We start from the raw sequence: 18,040 nt of genomic DNA, 5'->3' as shown, positions 1-18,040 counted from the left end.
CTATCTATATAATTTCTAGATAAAAATGTTTTATTATTTTTTTTTTACCTTCACGCTGTATCCCTGGTAGGCAGTGGGAACTTGGGTATCAAATGCTAAGACAAGCTGAAAAAAAACACTAATAAACAACCCGCAATCCGTCTTAATGAGAACGGAGTGTCTTAGCTCTAGGTTCCCAGGTTCCCTTTGCCTAGCCTGCTATGTGCGAGATGCAGCTGGAAGCTATAAAAATGAATAAATATTTGAAAGTAATGGAATTTGAACCCGCCCTTCTTGGAAATCGTCCAGGGCACGAGTGCCTCTACGTTCAAATTTTTATATTTTTTCTAATAATAGTTGTTTTCTTGCCTATATGTGAAACAGCACATTAAAAATGTTACGGCACATTGTTTGACAGTAAATGCGGGGTTGTGGTTTCGGTTCCCACGCGGGAGTCAACCTAGTCTAGCATTGTTGTAACACATGGTTTAAATAAAAGATAATAAATATAAAACAAGTGCCCGACGGCATGTGGGCCCTTGGTAGATTTATGACTCCGAGAGAAAGTTCTTTAAAAGCATTATGAGAACCCTGCTGCAGATGTTGGGGCACATGAACATTTGGATGTCGATGACAATAGGCTCGCTGATTTCCGACTTCCAGGGAATTTCATATAATAACTCCATGAGAAACAAAGCGTCGTGGGAAACCAGCCAAAGGGGTGGGGACACCCGAACTTGTATTAAAGCCGACCAACCTTAGGGATAAGGCGGATTCCACTACCAGCACTCTTATAGTTAATAACTAGTTTTAATAATAATTGTATTTTATTTTAATAAAATAGTTTTTAAATACAAAGTTTAAGATATTTTTACTCGGGCATGAACTATTTTCTCCGCTCCGGTAACACACCCAGGCACGGTGTTGATTTCTACCACTCAACACGCAGTAACTCGAAAATTGGACGTAAAGTGGGGAAAGAAATGTTAAGAACACTATATTCCCTCTGTCTACCCCTCTATAAACGGGATACAGTGTGAAGCTATATTGTTTTATTCTATAAATAAGCATTATTGTATCATTGTTCATATAAAAAAAAATCAAAAATTATATCACGCTTCACGCTGTTTTCAGGCTACAGGCTTTTCTTTGAACCTAGTGTTAAGGCACTCTGTTCCCCATTTTCCACCGATTTCTGGAGCCATTGCGTGACGAATTTAAACCCCACGCTTTTCCTCGGCACCTAAGCGAAAAAATTGTTTTTATACTAACGAAAAAGTAAAAACAAGTGACAAGAATCATATGGAATATGACGTTAAGCCAGATTCGTCATTTATCATACGGATCGACGTCGCCCGACGAGTTTCATTTCGTTTAATAACTTTCCTGTGAAATCTCGTCCGAGAAAATCGTTCATTGGATATTTTTCTTATAATGCTTTTATTTAGGATTAGTTTTAGTTATATTATTTTTTGCTGTATTAATAGGTCTTCGGTCTGAGAAATCATTGTAATTTTTTTTATTTGAAAATATTTGTTTAAAAATCTTATTTTTATATTTAATTGACTAAAAAAATAAACAAAAAACCCCAAAAAAAGGTTAGTCGTAGTGCAGGGTCTAAGGGTGCCACCTCAGATATCTTCAAAATTCGGGGGAAAGTGTTAAATGAAAGTGTCTTTATGGGATGAGAGTGTCTTACCACTAGATTCTCAGGTTTCTGCCTACCCTGCTATGTGCGGGATACAGCGTGAAGCAAATATAAAAAAAAAACTTTTGCTTAAACCGTGAAATTTTTAATTGTAATCTTATTTAAATGTTCAAAAAAGGGTACGTAATTTAACTTAACTTCCTGATTAATCACATTTCCCTTTTCATTAAAGGACTTAACTTAGTAAAAAACTTTTTTATAAAAGTTTAATTTTAATCGTTTCTTATTATCTTTTACTCTTTTCATTGTCTTTAATTTTTTTTTAGACATTTTTTTACAATTGAATGAACTGTACAATTTTTCCCTGGCTGAATTATTGTAATAATTTAAAATTGTATAATTTTTTTTTATATATTTTAAATTATTATCTGAACGAAATTTCAATTTAATTATTAAAATTTGAACCTAGAATAGTCTAACTTACTATTTTTAGCTCTGTCTTAAAGCTTTTGTACAAAGGCAGGTATAATACGTACATACGGTTAGGTATAATACGTCACTGGGAAAATAATAGGGAAAAGAAATTCCTAAAAAACGACAAGTTTACACCAAAGTTAAAACAACGCCGAATAAATTGAATTTGTCCATCAAAGTGTCAAGTGGATAATTGGAAAATGTTCCCTTTTAGTTGTTTTTTGTGAATAAAATGGTTAAACGAAAAGGTAATGTAAGATAATGGCTGTAACGAGTACCTATTTTTTATATTATAAATTTATTTAAAATGATAGTCTTTATATATTATACCAGCTTTTAAAGAAATATAATGAATTAAAAATGTTTTCAGTTCATCGCTATGATAACGGGGCAGAGCGCGGCGTTAGGCACCGCCGTTAACACGGAATACCTCTAAAATTTGGCAGGCAATGTGGAAAGGAAGTGTCTTAGTGGAAACGGAATGTCTTAAAACTAGCTTCTCAGGCTCTCTAGTTCTCGAGATTAGCACGTTCAATAAAACAAACTTAATAATATAGTATAGTAGATATAGAGTAAACATTGTAGCCATAACAAGTCTGTCCTATTTTGCGGGAAAGCAGAACGTGTGACGTCATCAATCACGTCGCTCTAAGCACTCTATTTACTTTATTATGTGGCTTGTGCACTGCATGTTGGCTACCGTAAATTGATATAGGAATATTCATACTAAACTGGTACGTTGCGGATCAGTTGTGACAGGTTGTGGGTTCGATTCCCACTGGAGGAAATGAAATATTTAATATTTTTAGTACAGTTGAGTGTACCGCCACTCAATACGCGACTGTAGAATTCGGCTAAACGTGCAGAATTCTTCTTCTTCTCGTGTAGAAGATTAGATTCCCAGGTTCCCTTTCTGTTATGTGCGGGATACTGCGTGAAGCAAAAAAAAAAATGTGTGATTTTCAACAAATATCTTAAGCATATTTTTACAAATCGTAGAAATTTGGTTAAAACCATCAAAACACAAAGTTCAAAGAAACAAGGTTTGTTCACATCCTTTCTAAATGCTCGGTTTCCATCGCAAGGTCGGTTAAGTGTCGCTGGCCAGTATCACGTTATGGCGCAATAATTACCTACCATCCTTTTATAGATCTTCATCTTTGAAAATGTGTAAAGAAAAAGATTTTAATCTATCTTTTAAGGTGTTATTTAGGATATTTTGTTGCACAGGTTTTCTATTGTTTACTTGAATCTAGAAACTTATTAAGATTAGCCGAAAATAATTTTTTTTATCTAAATTTACAACAGAAATAGACAAAAATCACAGTTTATAGATATTTCATAGCAAGAAACCATAACAAACTTTAATTGTTAAATTTTTATAAGTTCCAGTTGATCTATAATCCTGAAATAAGTAAAAAAATCTCGGTGGGCAACTCCGACTCGCACTTAACCGATTTTCGTTAGAATATGCCGAAGAAGCCACTGAAAAAGCTTATGTTTCTATAAAATAATTAAACAACACCAAACAAGTAAATACAATAACATTTGTAAATACCTATCTACTATTATATTTGGCTCTCGACCCAACGCTTGCGGCCATACATTAGGCATTCGTAACTAAATTTAACCTGGGAGCTTCTCACCATTATCATCTACAACTAACCATTGTGGTACTGCCTTGACCCGAATCCAAGTAATCATATGATAGCGATGATTTACGACGATTTATGGTTTTCAGAGGCGTAGTAAAAGGGTGTGATTGTAACGTGACGGTTGTGGATTCAGACCCCATAACAGGGAATCAATTATTATATATTGATATTTTAATTTCTTCGTTCTTGCAACAATGCAAAAGCCCGACATTGAGTTAAAAATCTCATTTTATTCTTGGCCTGACATAAAATCTCTTTATAACTGTGATAACAGCAATAAAGTCTTTTCCTAACCTACAAACCTATGGAATGTATGTCTGTAGGTTTGTGAGATATGGTAATCGTGTCGGTTTTACAATGTTGCAGGAACTGGCTTTAATGTTACATTTAAAGGTCAGCTTTAAAAAGCTTCACGCTGTCATCTCTTACATAGGCAGAAGAAACTTGGGAAACAAGTGTTAAGTCACTCCGTTTCCATTAAGATACTCCGGTTCCCCACCTTCGAATTCTGGAGGTATTGCGTGTTAAGGGGAGAAACTAAACGCAGCTTTTTACCTCGTTACTAGAGCGAGGAAATGAAACTAGTAGATATTTAATTTTCTCGACAAGGGAATCGAATCCGAATCCGTCGAAACAATATAAACAAACTTCCTATCAGGATTCCAACTAACGACCCTCGTGCTTAGATGATTAGCAATATAGTAGCGGTGGATTTTGCTGGGAAATGGGAATTTACGCAGACGTCTTGTACGCAACGTATACAAATATGCCTTACGGATGAACAGTACTGTGAGATTCACAGGTGAATGAGCTCGATAAAATATTTTAGATATCAAAGGAAATCTCTCTGTATAAATAGAGATTGATTGTCATTACGACGTTCCTGCTACAGAGATGGTATTTAGACACTCCGTTCTTCACTCTCCGTCCAATTTTTGACAGGTTGGGCGTAGAGTGGAGGAACTTAACGCTGCGCTTTGTCTTGTTATTAAAGAGAGGAAACATAAATAATTAATTCTTCCGAGTAAGAATCGACCCCAAAACCATCACGTTTATAGTGAGAAGTTATGCCGCTACGCCACTATGGCCTCGACCGGCCTTTAATGGATGAGTTTGTCCAATTTAAACAAAGAACTTCTTTTATTTGTAAAAAGTGAATGGGCACGTTTGGGTTTCAAGGCTAAATAGTTATCAACGCTTTGATTTCTTATCTTTCATTGTTAGGTCGTTGACATGAGATTGTAAGATGGTAGAGTCAATTACTTTTTTGCAACTTTTTTGGGGCTACAGAACGATTTTTTTCTTGCATAATAATTATGAGAGAATGACATAGTGGAGAGATTACGAGAGAGATATATTGTACTTATACATTTTTTGACTTTAAGAAGAGGCTTACTTCTAATTTATGATATGTTTTTTATCAGCTTCACGCTGTATCCCGCATGTACCAGGATAGATAGAGGTAAGACACTGCGCTACCCGCTTCTGGCCTCTAATTAATGTTAATTTATAATATTCTCAAAATTCTTCTCAATCCATTTGACAGGATAATCAATGTGTAATTGAGGAGATTGATACGCGTCTGCTTGAGCTGGCATTACTTTAGGCATTAATCATTTGTAAATATACTTTTAGCCTATCACCAGAAATTGTTATTTATTCGAGTAAATTCTTGAGGTTGTTGAGTTTAAAGTATATTATTAATTTTTCTACTTTCTTTTGTCTTTTTATTGGTGAAAAACTATAGTGGTATTTTGGTTAGGTATATAAGTACTCTAAACTTGCTACTACAGAGCCTTTCATGGACGAGTCCGACTCGCACGTCACCACTTTTGAAATATAGTGCCTAAATTTTATATTTATCCAATATCCATTGAGGCCAGGATTCGGCGAAAAGTGGGAAAAGGAGTGTCTTAACACTAGGTTCCCTCTGCCTACCCTGATCTGTGCAGAATACAGTGTGAACTTATTTAATTTAATTTTTTTATAGAATAGTACGTAACGTTTGTATTTATTATCCAATATTCTAAAAAAATCAATAAATGGAACCTTAAAAGACCATACTTTTCCCATACTCTTTCACAATAATGTCTTAGCAATAAATCTACGTAGATTACATCATTCCAGCACAATATAACCAGGCCCTTCAGTTCTGCTATTGACATAACAATGCTGTAATAATCTGTTGATGACATTGGGTAAGTCGTCACAGCGTACTTGGAGATTTGCTTGAATTAAATTTGTTATAGACTAAAACTGATACCGTCGAGTTGTACTTGTTCTTGTTAAGTATCTTACAGAAGTTATAATTGTTTATGGTTAAATATATAATGTGCGGTGTTAAGCTCCGCAATATATTTGTATAAGGTCCGGACTCTACCAAAGCTGAGACGAGAGAGGCGATTTTTTTTGTCACCAATTAAAAGATTGTCGTTATTCACACTCGTCTCTAGTGGAGATCGCTAAGCTTGTCTTGTAAGTATTCGATTTGGACTTCTCCGTAAATCTCCGCTTTGGCTGATTCTGTGACGTCAAGAATACTTAGTAGGTCTATATAAAAAATAGAAAAAAATAAAATAAAATAATTCTCACTCTGGGTACTATTAAATTGTGAATGAATGTATACTTAAAGTTTTAGAAGCAGAGATAACTCAAATTCTCTTTTTAACAATTTTTTGGATGGAATGAAATAAAAAGAAAGGAGGAGGTATATTTTACCCATTTTCAAAAGTAATAAAATATTATACCTATAAGTAAATTAGTTCTACCAATCGTAGATAAAGGGTTCCTTTCCTATAATCCAAGTAATAAAGCCTGTAATGTTCAAACTGGAGGTACGGAAAGTCCAATTACAGATGAAATGGAAATCCAATTATACACAAAATTCTCAAAAGACCGCTTTTTAAACGTAATCGTCTATAAAGTCTAATAGGGTAGAAATGGTAAGAAATATATATTGGCTTAATTTTTGGTATTGAAGTAGTAAAAAAATAACAGTTTGTTTGTTATTTTTAATCTCAGGAACTACTAATATTTTTTCGACTTTTGTTGGGTAGTCTATTTACCTATTGACAAAGAAAACATTATAGGTTATATTATATAGCATGTGTTATAAACGGAGAAACTGCTTAATCGATTTTAATGTAGTTATCACTATCTTATCTTACTTTAGTGCTAATTGACATTGGTCCATAAATAAAAAAAGCAATATCAAAGTATTTTTTACCAAAGTACCAGTTTTCTATGTAAAGGTATTGTATTTAAAATGGTAAAGTTATTCACAAAAATAATTCAGACTAGAATATAAAAAAAATCTCCATCGTGGAACAGTGGTACAAGCCTGTGATTGTAACGCAACGGTTATGGGTTCGATCCCCACTCGAACAAAAACAAACTAATTTTTATTAATATTTTCATTTTGTCGTTCTGGTACCGAGCCAAAGGCGCGGCATTGAATTCCACCATGTCTCGAAAATTTGGCAGAAGGTGGGTATCGGAGTGTCGTAACACTAGGTTCTCACTGCCTATTCTGCTATATGCGGGATCCAGCGTTAACCCGTAAAAAAAAGTAGTACAAGTACTAGGAGCTAGTATAACAATTTCAATCTTCATTTAAAGTCAATGAGGTCTAGACGACCGAGGAGGTCGAGGCATCTCTTTGATCCTTTAAAAGATCTCAATGAAATTCGATTTATCATTAGTTAAGTAGTAAATTACAGGTAAGTGCTTTAGACAGTTTCATCTGAACACTTCAAAAACAATTATTTCATAAAATTATAAGGTTCTATTTAATCTTTTATAATTTTAAATGTATTGGCACAGTAGTACGTCATACTGTAAGCGTAGTGGTTATGGGTTCAATCCCTACTCGAGGGAATGACTGTATTAAAATTATCAGAATCAGTGACTACATACAAGGTAAAATCTAGAAAAATGTAGACTCCTTTGATAAAATAAGAGCAATATTATGATATGCGTAACTGTTTATTTTTCTGTTCACGCTGTATTCGAATTCGTAACGTGTGCCTTAAGTACCATAACTTAACGCCTCATTTTATATTACCAGAGCAGGAAAATCTAATTAATTTCAATCTCAAACCGAATTTAAATTGAAACTTCAATATGTAGAATGTTTTTAATCTGCCTTCAAAAAGATTTAACAGATTGACTTTCGAAGTAATGTTTTTGACATGACGTTACACAGTTCAAATATTATTTAATATCAAAATATTTTAATAGACCTTTGCGATATAAATTATATATATAGGTAATTTTGTTATGTAAAACAGACAAACACATTGAAAAAAGGCAGAGGCATAAAGTGTGACTGTAAAACCGACTGGTTGTGGGTTCGATCCCCACTCGAGGAGATGATGTTTTTATTTAAATTTATATTTCTATTTTTTCACTCTGGTGTCGAGGCAAAGCGCGGCGTTGAGTTCTGCCACTAAACACGTAATGAATCTAGAATTTAGCGGAAAGTGGGGAACGGGGTATTTTAACACTAGGTTCCTTCTGCCTACTTGCTATATTCAATTGTGTGAAACTTAAATAAAGTTTTAATGAGTTACTTAAAACCAAAAAGCTAAGATAGGCAAAATGTGAGGAAACAGATATTCATAAAAATAGAAAATAGAAGACAGAGTGACCCAACATTAAGTTTCTGTCTGCTTCATAAAAGAGGAATAAGTTTATTTTATTTCGACATAGCATTATGAGTTTCCAAAAGTTTTTAAATCATGCTCGCTACACAAAACGAACCAGATGTGTTTGCGGAAGACATTCACGGTACGGTCGGAAAAACAAGATAAGATTTTTTAATATTGCATTTAGTTAGTTTTCATTTCAATTTTTTACAAAGATAGTTCGTAAATTGTCTTTCTTTCAATGAAACTTGAACCGAAAATACTCCGTTTTCAAAAATCGATATTTTAAAAAATTTGAAAAATATTATGCAATATATATTTTCGATATGTTTCTTAGTCAGAAAAAAATGGCTAAGATACTCTGTTGCCAAGTTTCTGCTTAATTCAGAAAAAAATATTTTTATTGCTATCGCTACTTATTTCGATACGTTGATGATTGTTGAATTGGAAAAATCGCTCCTGCCTGTGCATTGGACTGAGATCCATAAAAAGAGACAACATTATAAATATCTATGCAAAAGAAAGAGACAAGCATATTGTACATTTTCTTATTAATTCCAAGTGATCTGGGACAGATTGCTTTTCATCAATGTTTTACATGTTGTTCATAATTTTCGTAAACAAGCTTCGTCGTTAACGACATTTCCTTTTCTTATTTAAAAAACGAGAATTTAATATTGTAGTAAAATAAAATAATGTTAGTGTTATTTATATACTAATCAATGTCTCAAGAATTCAGCGCAAAGTAAGGAACGGAAGTATCGTTACACCAGATTAGGGAACCTGGCTTGGGAACCTGCGAAAGATTCCCTCTGCTAACTATGGTATGTGCAGGATGCAGTATAAAGCTGAAAAAAAAAACACTGTTAACAAAATAAAATTCAATGTTAAAAAGCCCGAATCAGGCGATAGATGACTTCATATCACACTCAGAAATAATAAATTTGTAGCTCTACGTCTAATGCTGCATTTGTGGATGGAATGGACGGAGAGAACCTCGTGACACTCCGTACAGCACTTTCCAAATGTTTAAGAACGGGAAACTCTCAGCCATGAAGCAGAAAATAAAAGTATATATCATGAAGAAATAAAAATACACTTTATAGTAAGCAGTTAATTTTCCTTCGCAACATAATCCCATGAGTTGGTCGCGTAGTTTACGTGTCATCTGAAGCTCGTAAAGCTGACACATCACGGGTTATAGCTATACAGTATTAAATAAGTTCTGTAGGTATACAGTATAAGAAAGGTATATTATTCCTGACTTCTTCCTTGACGTACGTACGTGAAGATTTGTCTTTTATTGTCGTGAAGAAAACGAAAGGGGGGGGGGCGGGGGAGGTGGTGTGGTGATGGTTTGAGACTCAAAAGATTGTATTACTACGATTACTACGGCGAGCATCACTAGAAACCCAATGATCTGTTGAGAAGGGGCTTGAACACTGTCTTTGCATAGAGACGTCTCCACACTGTGCGATCTCTATCACATTTATCATGGGAAGTGTTCGGGGGAAATATTTGGCTTAGTTTATTATCTAACGAATTATAACGCCGAATTATCTAACTTTCATACAATACGTCACAAATTCTTATATCATCCTCAACATCTGGATACGTAGCACCCTTCTACTGTACAGTTTTATAGGAATTTCCTTTCACGCATTATCCGTTTGCATAACTGTGAAAAACATGGTATACCAGCGGTAGTGTTTCCGGGTAGATATGACGGTATCCCTACCTTCGAACCTTTAACCATCAGGTGGTCTGTACGTTCGTATGCTCTTTTCCATAAAAATAATTTGAACTGAACTAGTAGCTATAAACATAGGCATGTTATATACAAAGGTTTTTTTAATTAAAATAGAAATGTTCACTACATTTCGAAATTCACGAGTATTGAATACTAAAATCAACTATTTTGGAAATATATCAGTTAAAAATGCATTCCAGTATTTAATACACACATTCGCTTTGATGACAAATGAATAAAAATTCATAGTTTATTCAGTTTCTATTGGAAGCTATGAACGAAAATATTATTATTTATTATTTATGGGTTTTATATTTTTTAATGGCCAGTCGTAGCATAGAGGCCTAAGCGTGTGATTATAAATGCATAGGTTATGGGTTCGATTGCCACTCGAGAAAATAAAATATTTTATATTTCCATTTCTTTGCTCTGGTATCGAGGCAAAGCGGGGAGTTCTGGCACTACTACATGCGGGTAACGGTATTTTTAGCAGCTTTTACCAACAAGCTAAATATAAATCAAAACCATATCGATCTTTTCCTCATAACGTCGTATTTGTACCGTCACCGGAATATCCTGAGGAAGCTTACGACGCGACGCGACGGTTGATAATAATCTATGTAAGACTATTACTACTATGTTATGTAATACGCTTGTCTTGATTTTAATATGGAAGCTAGACGGTCGTAGGTTCTGCTCCCATTTTCGAAATATTTTAATTAAAAATTAAAGCCAAAGCCAAAATATTACAATTATTTTTAACGTGGAATTATTTGCAACTAGTTTCCTTAAGTTAATGCCTCTTACCTGAGAAGAACCAGCAAAACAAACATTGTGGGACCTTTAATTTTCAAATTAATAAATTAATATTAAAAACATTGAAGTTGTTGACACGCGGCAGGTCTTGTATACACCGGTCGAATGATTATTAACTCAACCGATACATCAGAGGGGATCCGATATCCGATGTAAAGAATTGAAATAATTGGTATGTTAAATTTTTTTTACTGATGTCTAATAATAATTTTTTTTTTTAGATTTTTTATCTGGCTCTATTTGTCTCTCTCACACAAATGCAAAACTCCGCTTAAGCCTCTCGAACTGTATCCATCCATCCATCAGCCTTTCAACGTCCACTGCTGGACATAGGCCTCCCCTAATTCTCGCCACTCCGTCCGATCCTGCGCCCTTTGAATCCAGCGGATTCCCGCTGTCTTTTTAAGGTCGTCGGTCCACCTGGTTGGAGGGCGGCCTGTGCTCCTTTTGCCGAGACGTGGTCGCCATTTCTCGAGCTGTATATGAAGTATATTTGAAGCTGTGTAAAAAGGAAGAGAAAATTGTGGTGCATGATATAGTACAAAAAAAAGAATTGCTGGCTTCAGAGCCGGATGAAGCTCCCTATTCTATACTATAAAATATAGTATTGAATGTGAACTCACAGCTATGCAGCTTATTCAGACATTCTAATAGCAAAATTTCGTATGTATAAAATTTATCTTATTTTCCAATAATATAAAATTATTATACACTAGCCGCCCGCTCGCGGTTACACCCGCGTAAGCTATGTTATTATTAATTTCTGTCTCCATGGCTACGTCCTAGTGACGTCTATGCAAAATTTGAGACTCCTAGCATTTGTAGTAACGAAGTTTCATACAAACTTTCGACCCCAAACACAACCCCTTAGAAATCGAATATTACAAATTCCCGTCTTAGCGAGCACCTACTTTCTTTCCTCCTGGCATTAATCCCGGCTATTGCCAGGGTCTGCCCTCCTACTCAACCTACTCCACTTTGCACGGTCTTTTGCGTCCTCGGTGGTTAGACCATTGGCTCTCATGTCCTGCATCACGACATCCAGCCAGCGCTTCCTTGGGCGTCCAGGAGGTCTCACTCCAGGAACTGATATAGCAAGGCACTTGCAACCGACATAGTTCTTAGGCCGGCGCGTAACGTGGCCAAACCATCTCAGACGACGCTCTTGGAGCTTATCCGCTACGTCACGGACCCCAAGACTACCTCGAATGAATGTGTTGCGTATGCGGTCAGACCGCGTTACGCCGCACATCCACCTCAGCATCTTCATTTCCGTGACGTGAAGCTCCTGAGTGTGCCGAGATAGTGCCGGCCAACATTCGCTGCCGTGTAAAAGAACCGGTCGGATGATGCTCTTGTATATCAGCCCCTTGAGTTTGGGCGGTATTCTGCGGTCGCAGACCACACCAGAGACCTCCCGCCATTTGGCCCAGGCAGCGCTTATCCGCCCTTGGACATCGTGATCGATGCCTCCAGACTCGTGCATAACGGATCCAAGGTACCTGAACTTCTCCGACTTAACGGCTGGCTCAGGACCTATAAGGATCGTGCTCGAGTCCCGGCTCCCGCAGGCCATGTTGCCGCAGGCTTAGCGAGCACCTACGTCCTATAAGTAACTCCTATGCATAATTTGAGATTCCTAGCACATGTAGTTTCTGAGATTTCGTGATGAGTGAGTGACCTTTCGATTTTATATATATAGATATAACACTTCCGTCTCTCAGTGATTGAGATACAACGCACAGCCGAAATTGTATAGCATTGAAAAATGAAATTTCATGTCCTTGGGGGTTGTTGGGAAGCACTTAGTGCGGATTTCCTGAAATTACAATGGTAAAGAGAAAAACGAAATTTCACGATTTGTAGTACATTTGGACATAAAACTGCGGGCTATAACTAGTATAATATAATATACTAGCGGACGCGCGCAGCTTTGCTTGCGTAATTAGGGGTGAATTCTAATAAACCACGAAACATGTGTTCAATGAAATATTTTTAAGAGTCTAAATTTCAAGTTTTATAAAAATCGGGGGCGATTTAAAGATTTTTCCATACCAACTTTCAACCCCTTATTTGCACCCTTAGGGGGTGAATTCTAGAAAACCATGAAACACATGTACAATTAAATATTTTTAAGAGTCTAAATTAAAAATTTTATAATAATCGGTGGCGTTTTTAAGATTTTTCCATACAAACTTTCAACCCCTTATTTGCACTCTTAGGGGGAGAATTGTAGAAAACGGTGAAATACGTGTTCAATTAAATACTTTTAAAAATCTAAATTTCCAATTTTATAAAAATTGGTGCCGATTTAATTTTTTTTCCATACAAACTTTAAACCCCTATTTCACCCCTTTAGGGTTAAAATTTTTCAAAATCCCTTTTTAGTGGATGTCCAAATTACGAAAATAAACAACTGTCCCAATTTCACGTTTCTACGCACAGCAGTTACGGCTGTGCGTGCGTCTTACCTCAGTCAGTGAGGACAAGTCCTTTTATATATATAGATTTTATGTATTATAATGTAATATTTAATATATATTGTATATTATATATGCTGCTATATTATTTCTATATTTGTAAATACAAAAGTTAACCCAAGTAGCGTTTCTACTACAAAAAAGATGTAAAACGTATATTTTACGATTGCCATAAAACCCCACCTGTGTATGTAATGAGAGAAAATTTAAAGAGTCAGAAGTTTTTTCAAATAAACACTGTGTAATATAGTATTTTTAGTCTCATACTAAAATGAAATTTATATTTTGTTCTAAACTTCTTAGTTCTTACCTTAAATTGTGCTTTTTATGGTAACAGCCAAGGTAAGTTTTAGTGTTCTCAGTAAGTCTATGAATAGTTCATAAATTTTTATTATAATACCTTTCATTAAAGTATATTACAAATGTATTTTCATAAAAATATTATATTAAAAGTTTATTTTCGTTTTACTGTGTAAATATTTCTAATTTCGAAACCCATAATATAGGATCTTATATATCTACTCGTAGCTTAAAAAATCGGTCTAGTGCAAGACGGATTCGCCCATTTCGAGAATTCTGTAAAAATTGATTCAATTTCAGAATTGTAGGTCAACGGCTAGAACTAGTTTTTTATACTTTAGGAGTGTCTTAACACTAGATTCTCTCTACAATTATTGCAAGAAGGTAAAAATGGTTTTAGATTGTATTACATACTTGCGGTTACAAATCGAACTAATAAAAGCGTGTGAAAAAGGAAACAATAAATTTATACTTCCCAATATAAAAGCTTTTTTTAATTTCCTTTGTTAATTTCACACGAATCTGACAATACTAAACGGAACTGAACTTTACATTTCCAAAATTCTTCGAGAAGCAGAATTGTATACATAATATTTTCAGTTTGATTTTAAATCTTCAGCTTAGTGCCACGTGATTCTAAAGCTAACATAACATAAATATGATTTATTCACGGAATTCTCGAACTCGTTACTCTCAACAGTGTTAGCAGAGCAACGTTGTTATCAATATTTTACCTAAATAAAATTTGAAACTTGCATCCTCTTCTCCAGTGAGTTATATCATGGGATTTTTTTTTATTATATAGCATGCTTCGAATAGGATATGCAGGGAGAAAATCCAAATGTTTGTGAATTCCAACTGGCCTAACTCAAATTATTTAAATATAAATTTTGTCTTGAACGGAAATCGAACCGACTATAGCTGATGGTACAAGGGGTGGTGGGTTACCACTTACCATCAGGTGATCTGAACAATCATAGAACGATTGTTCGACGATCGACTGAACGATTGAACGACTGAGAAATTTATATATTTGTAAAACTGCTACATTTTTCTATTGTACCGTAATTGGAATGTATCTTAAAAGCTAATTTTATGTAGAAATTAAATTATGTAGTTATGGAGAAACCTTAATAAATACTTTTTGGGAACCGAAGTGTCTTAATAAGACCAGAGTCTTACTTAACACCAGGTTCCGAGATACCCATATGTGCGCGATACAACCTAATATGGATATGCAAATTACCTAAAATAGTCTCGCGGCCACACCAACCACAGAAGCGTCTATGATATATGAGTAATACGTGTGTACCGTTAGTACAAAATTCATAAAGTATAATTAATTTTCTACGAGACGACACGTACACGTACTCGTACCTGCTAGATTGCTTAGAGGAAAGTGGTAAATTTTAATCACGGGTTTATACCGCGCGTTGTTTTCGATGTTAATTCATATATTATGTAATAATAGTTTGAGGTTTAAAGGCCAAGGGCATTCGACGGTAGTGGGTTCGATTCTCATTCGGGGTAATGAAATATTTAATCTTTTCATTTTCTCCGTCTAGCAACGAGGTAAAGAGTAGCATTCAACAATGCCTCAATTATTCGGCGTAAGATGGGGAACAGAAGTGTTCCCTTTTTTTACCCTAAAAATATACAATTTATATAGTTTATAGCCTAGCTAAACAAAACTTATACGGGTATATTTCACACTATAGGCTTATAACACCTACCAATACGTCACTTGTAGCAATCTTTGATAATAAAAGATATAAGGAGCATAGATAGATAGATAGAGTTAAATTTTTGTATGAAATTTGAATCTAATATCTTCGCAGTATAGCAGTTAAATGAGTCTTTAATGCAGTACAGTACAAACATATAAAACCTAGTTAATGTTTAACCTTGTGGGATTAAAACTAAACTAAAAATAAAAAGTTATTCAAAGCAAGCAGAAATGCACATTTCAAAGTATTTAAGCTTTAGTGCAAAAGTTTCTAGCCACAAATCAAGGTTCATATAAGATTTATGTATGTATGTATTTTTACTTGTTGCACCTACAGAACTTTCAGGCTTCTATTCAGTCACACTACGACCGCTGGTGTGTACGCACGTACAGCCATCGCCGGACGGATTGAATGAAAAAAAAAAAAAGTGAAGAATAATTGAGTAATTTAAATTATATTTATTTGTAAATAAAAAAATTGTTGGAATTTTTTGATTTGTAAGAAAATATATAAATATTTTTTTTCTTGGTTTTAGTTTGAAAACTTTTTATAAAATGTGTAAGTTGGATGTATAGTGTTGGATCGGTGTCTGTGTAGTGATAGAAGAAAGTTATTGACGTAAACTTTTTATTAAAAGGTACGTGCATAATGGCGGTATTTTGTTGTTTTTATTAAAGCAGCGATGTTAAGATAAGATTAGTATGAAAGCAGGAAGTAGCGAAGAAAAAAAATATATGTTTAATTTTTTTGTTATTAATAATTATATTATTAGTATTATATCGCAAATCATATAATCATTGTATGTATAACATTTATTTTATAACTTCACATTGTATCCCAGATATGATAGAGGAGTTCTCTATACTAATACTTAGAAAATTAAGATAATTTATTCCCCAGAATGGGAATTGAATCCACAACGTTTGTGGTTACAGTTAATCACCTGTCGCCTGTGCCTCTAAAACATATGTTCAATAAATATTAAGTATTGAAGTAACGGAAAGAATTTAGTACGAAATACGAATTGTACTTACGAATATGCGACAAAAGAATGTATTATTTTTTTTTTCTTTTTCACTTTTTTTTATTTATTTCACATCAAACATTTAATTTGAATTACGCGTTCATTAATTTATCTGAGGTTATAAATGTTGATTTGTGACATTCATATATTAATTTTATTTCTAAAAAAATAAATAATGATTACATTGTCATACTAATATCGTACCCTACTCCGTTCTATAATTTGTAGCCATTTGGATATAATTGCAAAGCTACTGTACTTCTATCTTCATTTATAACATGTACATATCTAAACTAATATTATAAAGCAGAAAGTTTATTTGGTCGAATGTGCCAATCTCAAAAACTCCAGGTTTGAATTGAAGAAATATTTTTATATAGGAAAGTCCATTTACCGAGGAAGAGGCCATCATCACGGTAATCGTTCGATATAACCCACTGTACCTGCGGTCAGAACTACTTCGGACATTTAGAATGTGTCATAAATAATTTTTAGATATTTCCATTTGAACATACAGGTGAAGCCGCATGTAAAAAATAGTTTTAGCATATTATGATATGTAATAAATACGTGGCGACTGAATTTACTGGTTATTTTATAATTGAAGTGGGAGGATATTGTATGGATAGGTTAAAAATATCAATTGATAGGCAAATCTCGATAAAGTAAGAATTTTCCCGCCAAATACAATAACGGCGTTTTATATAAGAAAGAAAATGACTACATTTGTCTATAGATTTCAATAAGACCATGTCAGACATACGCAAGCTACGAAGAATGGGAATAAAAAATGGCTACTCAATAATCCTGAGAGTTAGTTTTATCTATTTGATTTTTTATTAAAAAAAATACACTAAGTAGAAAGTAGAGATTTAGATAGTCGTCTTCACATAAGGTTCCCTCAGCCTAGCCTGCTGTGTGCGGGAATCAGCGTGAAGCTGATTTTTTTTAGATAGTCGCTCTATTAGTTTTATTTCCTGTGGTAACTAGGCAAAGTGCGCCGTTTAGTTCCGCCACTCAACACCCAATGCCTTCAGAAGAATTCAGCGAAAAGTAGGCAACGAAAGTGTTTTAACACTGTCTTATCCCGCTACTTGCGGGTTACAGCGTGAAGCTAAAAAAGACGTATTATATACAGGCGTAGTTTATTATTATAAAAAACACATTACAAGGCAATAACTATATGTCTTTGAAATACATTATATAATAAAAAAATTCAATTCGCTTTTATCTTTAAAATAATTTAACAAATAACAATAATCGTACATTTAATTATAATATTTATTTTATGAAACAGACCAAAAGGTAATGTCGTATAAATGATTACACGTAATATTTTTGACGTTAAACTTTATTTTTTTTGCCTTTTTTTGAATATGTGTGTAGATTTATGACACGGCAGGCAGTGGCGTAGCTAGGGGGGCGAGCGAGCGGTGCGGTCGCACCGTGCGTCAAAAGGAAAGGGGCATCAAAGTCGACGATTTTTTTTTTTAAAGGTAGCCAATGTCACATTTTAGTCTTCTTCTTCCTGGCATTAATCC

At 34.4% G+C, this 18,040-nt stretch overlaps 1 protein-coding gene across 2 annotated transcripts in view; it reads left to right on the top strand.

The window, feature by feature from the left end:
- The first annotated feature begins 15,845 nt into the window (after positions 1–15,845).
- Positions 15,846–18,040, top strand: part of LOC146534812 (arrestin homolog) — a 59,100-nt gene continuing 56,905 nt past the window's right edge. For both annotated transcript variants that reach the window (XM_085192998.1, XM_085192997.1), the window contains exon 1: positions 15,846–16,112. The gene's annotated coding sequence lies outside the window, so the exon portion shown is untranslated. The remainder of the gene's footprint in view (positions 16,113–18,040) is intronic.

This window comes from Heliconius melpomene, chromosome 11 (assembly GCF_056956725.1).
Source record: "Heliconius melpomene rosina isolate 202511_hmr_F chromosome 11, ASM5695672v1, whole genome shotgun sequence".
Taxonomy (NCBI): Eukaryota; Metazoa; Arthropoda; class Insecta; order Lepidoptera; family Nymphalidae; genus Heliconius; species Heliconius melpomene.
Note: the sequence above shows the minus strand (reverse complement) of the source record. Positions and strands in the feature narration are given on the sequence as shown.